Below are 7,657 nucleotides of genomic sequence, written 5' to 3'. Positions count from 1 at the left end.
CACAAAACAACAAGGGGTGCAAGCCTCCTCCATGAAAAACACAACCACACCATAACAGCAGCACCTCCGAATTTTACTGTTGGCACAACACACGTTGGCAGATGACGTTCACCAGGCATTCACTATACCCACACTCTGCCATTGGTGTGCCACATTGTGTATCATGATTCGCCACTCCACACAACGTTTTTCCACTGTTCAATCGTCCAATGTTTACTCTCCTTACACCAAGCAAGGCGTCGTTTGACATTTACCGCCATGATGTGTGGCTTATGAGCAGCCGCTCGACTATCAAATCCAAGTTTTCTCACCTCCTTCCTAACTGTCATAGTACTTGCAGTGCACTCTGATGCAGCTTGGAATTCCTGTGAGATGGTCTGAACAGATGTCTGCCTATTACACATTATGACCCTCTTTAACTGTAGTGGTCTCTGTCAGTCAACAGACAAGGTCCACCTGTACGCTTTTGTGCTGTACATGTCCCTTCATGTTTCCACTTCACTATCACATCAGAAACAGTGGACCTAGGGATGTTCAGGAGTGTGGAAATCTCGCATACAGACATATGACACAAGTGACACCCAATCACCCGACCACATTTGAAGTCTGTAAGTTCTGCAGAGCGCCCTATTCTGCTCTCTAACAACTACTGAGGTCGCTGATATGGAGTACCTGGCGGTAGGTGGCAGCACAATGCACCTAATATGAAAAACGTATGCTTTTTGGGGTGTTCAGATACTTATGATCACATAGTGTATATTATATGGGACAGCTTGGAGCACATGTACACTTTTTGCTCATTCAAGGATAGTTTGCTGTCAATCATGAATCTCAGGGATTTGACAGTTTCCATATTATTGTGGTATCCAATGTTGCTAAGGCTGCATATCATGTGGTGTGTTTTTTTTTTTTTTTTATTATTCATTTTAATTTTACTGTCGATGAACCATTCCTTGATGTTTTCAAAGAGTACATTTGTTGCTTGAAGAGCTTGTGCAGCAGCTTTTCCTTTCACAAAAAAGAGTGGCATCATCAGCAAACTCTACAATGGGCTTGTTACAACCCAGATCATTGACTTAAATAAGGAACAGAGAAGGTCCTATGACAGACTCCTGGGGTACGCCATGCTCCAGTTTTTGTTCTTGGGAGCTTTCAGTTTTACAGATAGGGTTGAAGAGTAGCCAGCACACCACTTCAGTACCATAACAGTTTTATTTACTAAGCAATATTTTGCGCAAGATGCAGTTAAATGCCTTGCTGAGGTCACAGAGTGTCAGTGTCACACTTTCCCTGTCTTCAAACCCTTGTCTTATCTTCTCAATTAAGTCCATTGCTGCTGTAACCGACTTTCTATTGCAAAAACCTAGGTGGGTGTGGGTCACCTCGTCTGTAGACTGATATTGTCTTTGACAATTTCAGGTTTTCTGGGAATACACCAAAGGATAAACATTTGTTGACTGCTATGACTACTGCTTGAGCAAGCTCTGCAATAATCTTCTTCAGGACTGTGCAGGACATGTAATAGATATCTACACTCTTTGAATGTTTACATGTATTCACTATTTTTCAATGTCCTTAGGGTGCATTTCCATCCAGTTTTTAACGGTTTAATAGCTTACATTTTTTATATGAGCTGTGGATTCTAAGCCTGAGTCTGGAATTTCAGTTGCAGTGTTTCGACTATCCTTATTGAAGGCATCAGGACTACATGAATTTAAGGCAGAGGTACACTTCTTCCTGTGCTCATTTACCAGATTTCCAAGCTGTTTTACATGGATTATGAGCCTCTTCAATGAACCTGTCATTGTATTTCTTCTTGGCACCCTTTGCTCCCTTTTCTGTAAATCCTCTTGGCTCTTGCAGGTCTTTAGTTGAAATATCTAAAGCTTTCTTCATACAGTCCCTGAACAACTTATAACCATACAATCTCACCACGTGCAGTTGCACATCTTCTTCATCATTTATCATCATCATGATGTGGCATGCTGCTCAAGTAAGTTTGGTCCTTTGTATTGAGTACTGAAGGCAAATAGTTCCTTTCTTTCTTTTTCTTTCTTTTTTTATTCCTTTAGTTCTTGGCAAAATTATTACAACTGTATGTGGGCTGATCAGATTCATCTATCAAGAATTCGGCACATTTTATCAGTAAATTAAACGGCATAATGGTACAGCTGGAGGACATATTATTTAGTTTTGATGTGGTGTCGCTATTCACTATGGTCCCACTCAATGAAGTGTTGCAACAGTGGGATCACATTTCTCCTCCCAATGTTGCAGAACTGTTTAAATATTGCCTCTCAACCACTTATTTCAAATGGAATGAAGAGTTCTATGAACGGATGGATGGTGTCACTATGGGAGCCCCTCAGGCCTGGCTGGTTATAGCAAATTTTTGTGGAAAAATTCAGGGAGCAAGCACTGGAAACTGCAAAGAAGAAACCGAATGTCTGGTTCCATTACGTGGACAATAGGTTTATTCTGTGGTGGCACAGCAGGGAGGAATTGGATCTTTTCATAAACATCTGAAAGGGATCAATCTGAAGATTCAGTTTACCAAGGAGGAGGAGGCAGGGGGAAGATTAAATTTTCTTAATGTACTAGTTTTCAATAAAGATGATGGTAGCTTGGGCCACATAGTTTACTGAAATCACACCGTGATCTGAACCAACACCCACAACAAAGGCGAGGCATCATAAAAACTTTGGCAGATAGAGCAAGGAAAATCTGTGAACCAGAGCTGCTTGGTGCAGAATTAAAACCTCTCAGCAGTCCATTGCTCAAGAATGGTTATTCATTCACTGAGGTGGAAAGAGCATTAAGACACTGTGTATAAATTATAGTGATGCTCAAGTGCTGGTGAAATCAACAAGTTTTCCTGCCATTCATTAAAGACATGACTGACCACATTGGAAACATCCTGAAAAAGTGGAACATCACGGTAATCTACACACCAACATGGAAGATACAAGATCACCTAAAAGCGGCCAAGGATGCTCCCCAACTGGTGCAAAAAGCTGGAACTTACTGGATCCTGTGTAATTGAGGGGAGAGGTATGTGGGTGCTACAAAAAGAACTGTCGAAAATAACTCAAACAGCACAAGAGCAATTGTAGAAGAGGGGACACTGACAGATCAGCTACTGTGGAACATGCCTTCCAGCCAGGAGACAACCAATTTAATTTTGATAGCACTCAGATACTGGCAGCTACAAGCAGGTAGCATGAAAGGCTACACAGAGAGGACGTAGGGATTGCAAAACACCCCAGTAATATCAATAGGAAGGAGGAGGGCATGATATTGAATGACATTTGGATTCCAGTGCTGAAGAAGATGTGTACCAGTCTTCCACCATGGGATGACAGCAACAGCAGACGACGGCATTCGACAATGACCAATTGTGCTTGTTTATTCAAAACATGTGACGTCTCGCCACAGTGCAGAAGCAGAATTTTGCTGTAGTCAGTAGTGTGCCACAGTGCGAATTGGACATTCATCCTCCTTGAAAATGTCCTCTGCAGATGGGAACAAAACATTGGGTTTTAAAGGGAAATCCATTCAACCATGGCATAATTTCCCAGAACATTTTATTAATTGTAGTATCTGCATTGTCAGGGTGGAGACTTACAGGTCTCATCAGAAAAGGACATTGTGTCTCATTGCTCATAGTCTACAATTAATTGTTTCATACCTATGTGACACAAGCCCCTCTCCAAACCTAATTTAGAGGAGGAGCCCTGAGAGGCCTTCTGACACACAGTCCCTTCTTATGGAGACTGTTTTGTGTTGTTTCTTGTGTTGACACCTGCACCCCTGTAGCTGTTTGGAATTACCCCCGTATAAGTGTAGCATTGTGTTGAGGACTTCTGCTTGCTGTTATACACAGATATCAGCACTGCACACTTGTTTTTTTTTTCCACTGTCTCTTCTGTGATGATCCTCAACTGATCCTGTCACTAGACACTTGTTGCAGATTCTAGAGACAACACTTTGACACTCAGCAACATTCTGTAATATTTACAGGTGACACAGTTGCCATACACTGCATATACTGCCCCCTCCCCCAGTAGAAACATGGAATTTTTCAGCTAGAATTACATTACAAACAAACCAAAGTACTGATATCATAACATATTTCTGGATCACAACATTCAGTATTAAAGTTTCAGCAATATATGAGATTTATTTTGACTTTTGTATTTTGGATGGAATGAACAAAAAACATTTATGTTTAGGAATGTGAAAATTATTGTATATAACTGTTGTGCATTTTCAACTTTTCATGGCGTAATGAATAGTCCATTAAATTTTAGGCACGCAGCCATGCAAATAAAATTTCTTCCTCTGTTAAGTCTTGTGACTTACTCTGAGGATGGCCGGACGATATGCGGTTGAAATATCAGTGGAAGAAATTTTATTTGTGTGGCTGCATGCCCAAAATTTAATGGAGTATATAACTGTGTTTAAAAAAACTTCTACCCAGGCACACCGTAGTTAAAGTAGTTACATTACTATATATCTGATTCCTCATCTGTGGGGGATATTGACTTTTGCTGAAATTAAATGTCTACTTGTGTTCAGATGAAGTGTTGCTAGCTGGAATTCCAAACATTTTTCATGCTCGTTCATCAGGTTACGGTAACAATGTTCCCATAAGACCAAATAATTACCAATGTACATTATATTTCAAAGATAAAATTTTCAGGTCCTACAAAAAGGAGAATAATATACCTTTGATTGCCACCATTTAAACAGGTATTAATCATCTCCAGGACTGTCCCTAAAGTAGACTAGAATTTCATCATCTTCTTTGCCAGTATCACACAATTTGTCATACGAATCACAATGTGAGCAGTTCAGAGATGATTGGACAGCACATCAACCACATTACCTTTGGATGGAATCATTGCACAAAGTTTTATAATCTCAGTGTGGATCTAAGCACAAAGTTATTTCATCATTTACTTTATTGTCATTTCATTCAGGCAAAACATGCGATCTACAAAATCTTACATACCTCACTCCTCTTCTCTCCTCTCATTTTAGCATCTTAAGATGTCAGGATTGTGGCTATAAAAATCCTGCTGCTTTTTGCAAAATACTGGGTGAACCAGAACTCCGTCAATCAAATTCAGAGGTTGTTAAGGGATACTTTCTGAGTATTTTGGTATAAAGGACACACAGTCTCTGGTGACTCATTACAGACTCCTAATGTAATTATGACTTATTTAGTTTGTTACTACATTCAGCCTCATTTCTGTGAAATACATTCACAACAGTGAAGAAGCCTGTAATATGAAATAACCTAAATGTACAACACAAAACACAGAGTAATGCAAAAAACCCAGATGGAACTCTTCCACTTCATTCAGTGAACCCAAACATGAGGTACATATTGGCCAACTCTTTGACGGTAAACCTATCTGTATTATTGTTGTGTGTTACCTTTAATGTGAGAGAATGGAAATAACACACACAGGGCATACCATTGACATTTGCACTATTTTTGAACTTTTGTATATTATTTTCAGCAGTATGTGGTTACTATTGACAATGAACCACACAACTTCAGTGAAGGAAGTGAAGATCTTTGACTTTAGTTCACTTTGGGTCATTTCTGTATATTCACATGATTGCTTGTAATGTGTTTGAGGTACGAATAAATAATTGGTTTACATCGACTAGTTGGGTTCCAGTGTCTATCTGCACCCAGTTTATTAGCCATATTGGTGACCCCCGAACCTTTTTAATTGTTTGCTTAACAGTTTTGTGCATTTTTCAGTGTTTGTTAATGGAAATAATGGATGTCCTGCCATAGGGTGCATCGGACTCTGTTTCCTACATACACTCCTGACTATGATGACAAATCACAGGTGCCATAGATGATTCAAGGGACGGTCACAAGTGAATATGTACATTCATATTCTACCTGGCCACACACAGCCAACCTAACCTTCATCAGACCACAATGGCAGGAAATGCACACACCAGCACTGGCACCCACACCAGGGTGTGGTGGTCTCTGAGTTTTGCCAACTGGAACAGACTGTGGTTTACTCCCTCCAAAGCCAGATATAACCTCACAATGCCCACACTTCTGATGGTTTTTCACCTTCAGCAGATGGCAGGGAGTTTTCTTCTGAATGTGTCACAGTGCTCTAACAGACCATCCATTTCATTTTTTGTGTATCTACCCCCTCGCTATTTAGACGACCGAGGCCGTCTTACCCACATTGGTTGATTCTTGCCCGTGTCTGGCATGTTGTCAGTCACCAACAGCCACCGCTTGGCTCCCACTATCCCCATGGCAACCGCAGATGACACAGCACATTGACCTTCTGCTCCAAATGGCACTTTCAATCCAGATCTTACTCCTTCCATTGTGGATACATCATTGCATCCTTCTACATCACTGCCCACATATCATATGCAGCACATTACAGCAGGAAAGTTCCCAAAACTAACTCAGTTACAGAAGGACAGCTCCAAAACGTGATTCGCACTGATGGACATTCTTGATGCCAATGCCCAATTCATGTACCTTGCCAGCCATATCCACAAATCATCAAACTTATCAGTGACTTATTCTTGCCCTGTATCACATCATAAACATGCCATGGTGAAGTCTTTATCATTGAGCCTGTGACATCTGTCAGATAAAGGAGTCCACCATATTATTCATGGGAACATCTCAATTCCACGCCACCCTCACAGGTTTGGCACCATCTACATGCACAAATGAATCCAGAGATCATGCCCAACATTGCTTTATGGACACTATGCATAGTGTTACTTCCGCACAAACTACAACTCCAGCTTCTCTTGCATTCATCAGACCCATTGGAAACCCAACTTGGACTTACAGGCTAGGCCCACAGAATTGTTCGCCACAGGCAGTTACTCCTGACCACAAGTACACCAGCAGATAGCAAGGTGGGCAACAGTGTACACACACCCCCACCTCCTCAAATACTCTTGCGTGGCAGGGGCCATGTGAGAGCAGGCATGATACAAAAGAGCGACCTGCAGGCACCTGTCAGCCAACACCAGGCATTACCTGTGGCAGATCCTCAGTCATCAACAACTTCTGCTGATATTCCACCAGACATGCAGCTGACCTCCAGCAGAGTGCAAAAGATGGTGTGGATGACACCCGCCTCACTCCCCATCTCACCTACCCACTCTGCACGCCTGCCTGCCTAGATGTCACGGCTTGTTACAACTCTGCATGATGCCGTCACAAGTAACAGCCAGCAAATGCTGCCACCACATCTCAAATCTCATCATTAACCTTCACTTTCTCGTTGATGCAAGAGCAGATGCCCACGTCATCCCCACCATTCGTGTGCCCCCCACAAACCCTTCTGGCAAAACTCTCTTTATCTCACGGATACCACATCAATGTCCACAACACAGCAGAATTTCAGGTCCAACTTACATGGGGTATGGAATTCACTTGGACTTCCCCCATAGCTGATGTCAATGAACCGGTACTTGGGATCAATTCCCTCAAGTATTTTGGTCTATCCCTGGACCTACAGTTGGCATCCTTACTGCACAATGCTACCGACATTTGCATCCCATGTTCATTTGATCCTTCTGCCCCTGTCTCTGCACAAACTAGTGGCCCATTTCTCCTCGCTCTCTCCGAGTGCTCTAC

Source organism: Schistocerca nitens, chromosome 2, assembly GCF_023898315.1.
Source record: "Schistocerca nitens isolate TAMUIC-IGC-003100 chromosome 2, iqSchNite1.1, whole genome shotgun sequence".
NCBI classification, from domain to species: Eukaryota; Metazoa; Arthropoda; class Insecta; order Orthoptera; family Acrididae; genus Schistocerca; species Schistocerca nitens.
The sequence above is the reverse complement of the archived record's forward strand: the minus strand, read 5'-3'. Positions refer to the sequence as shown.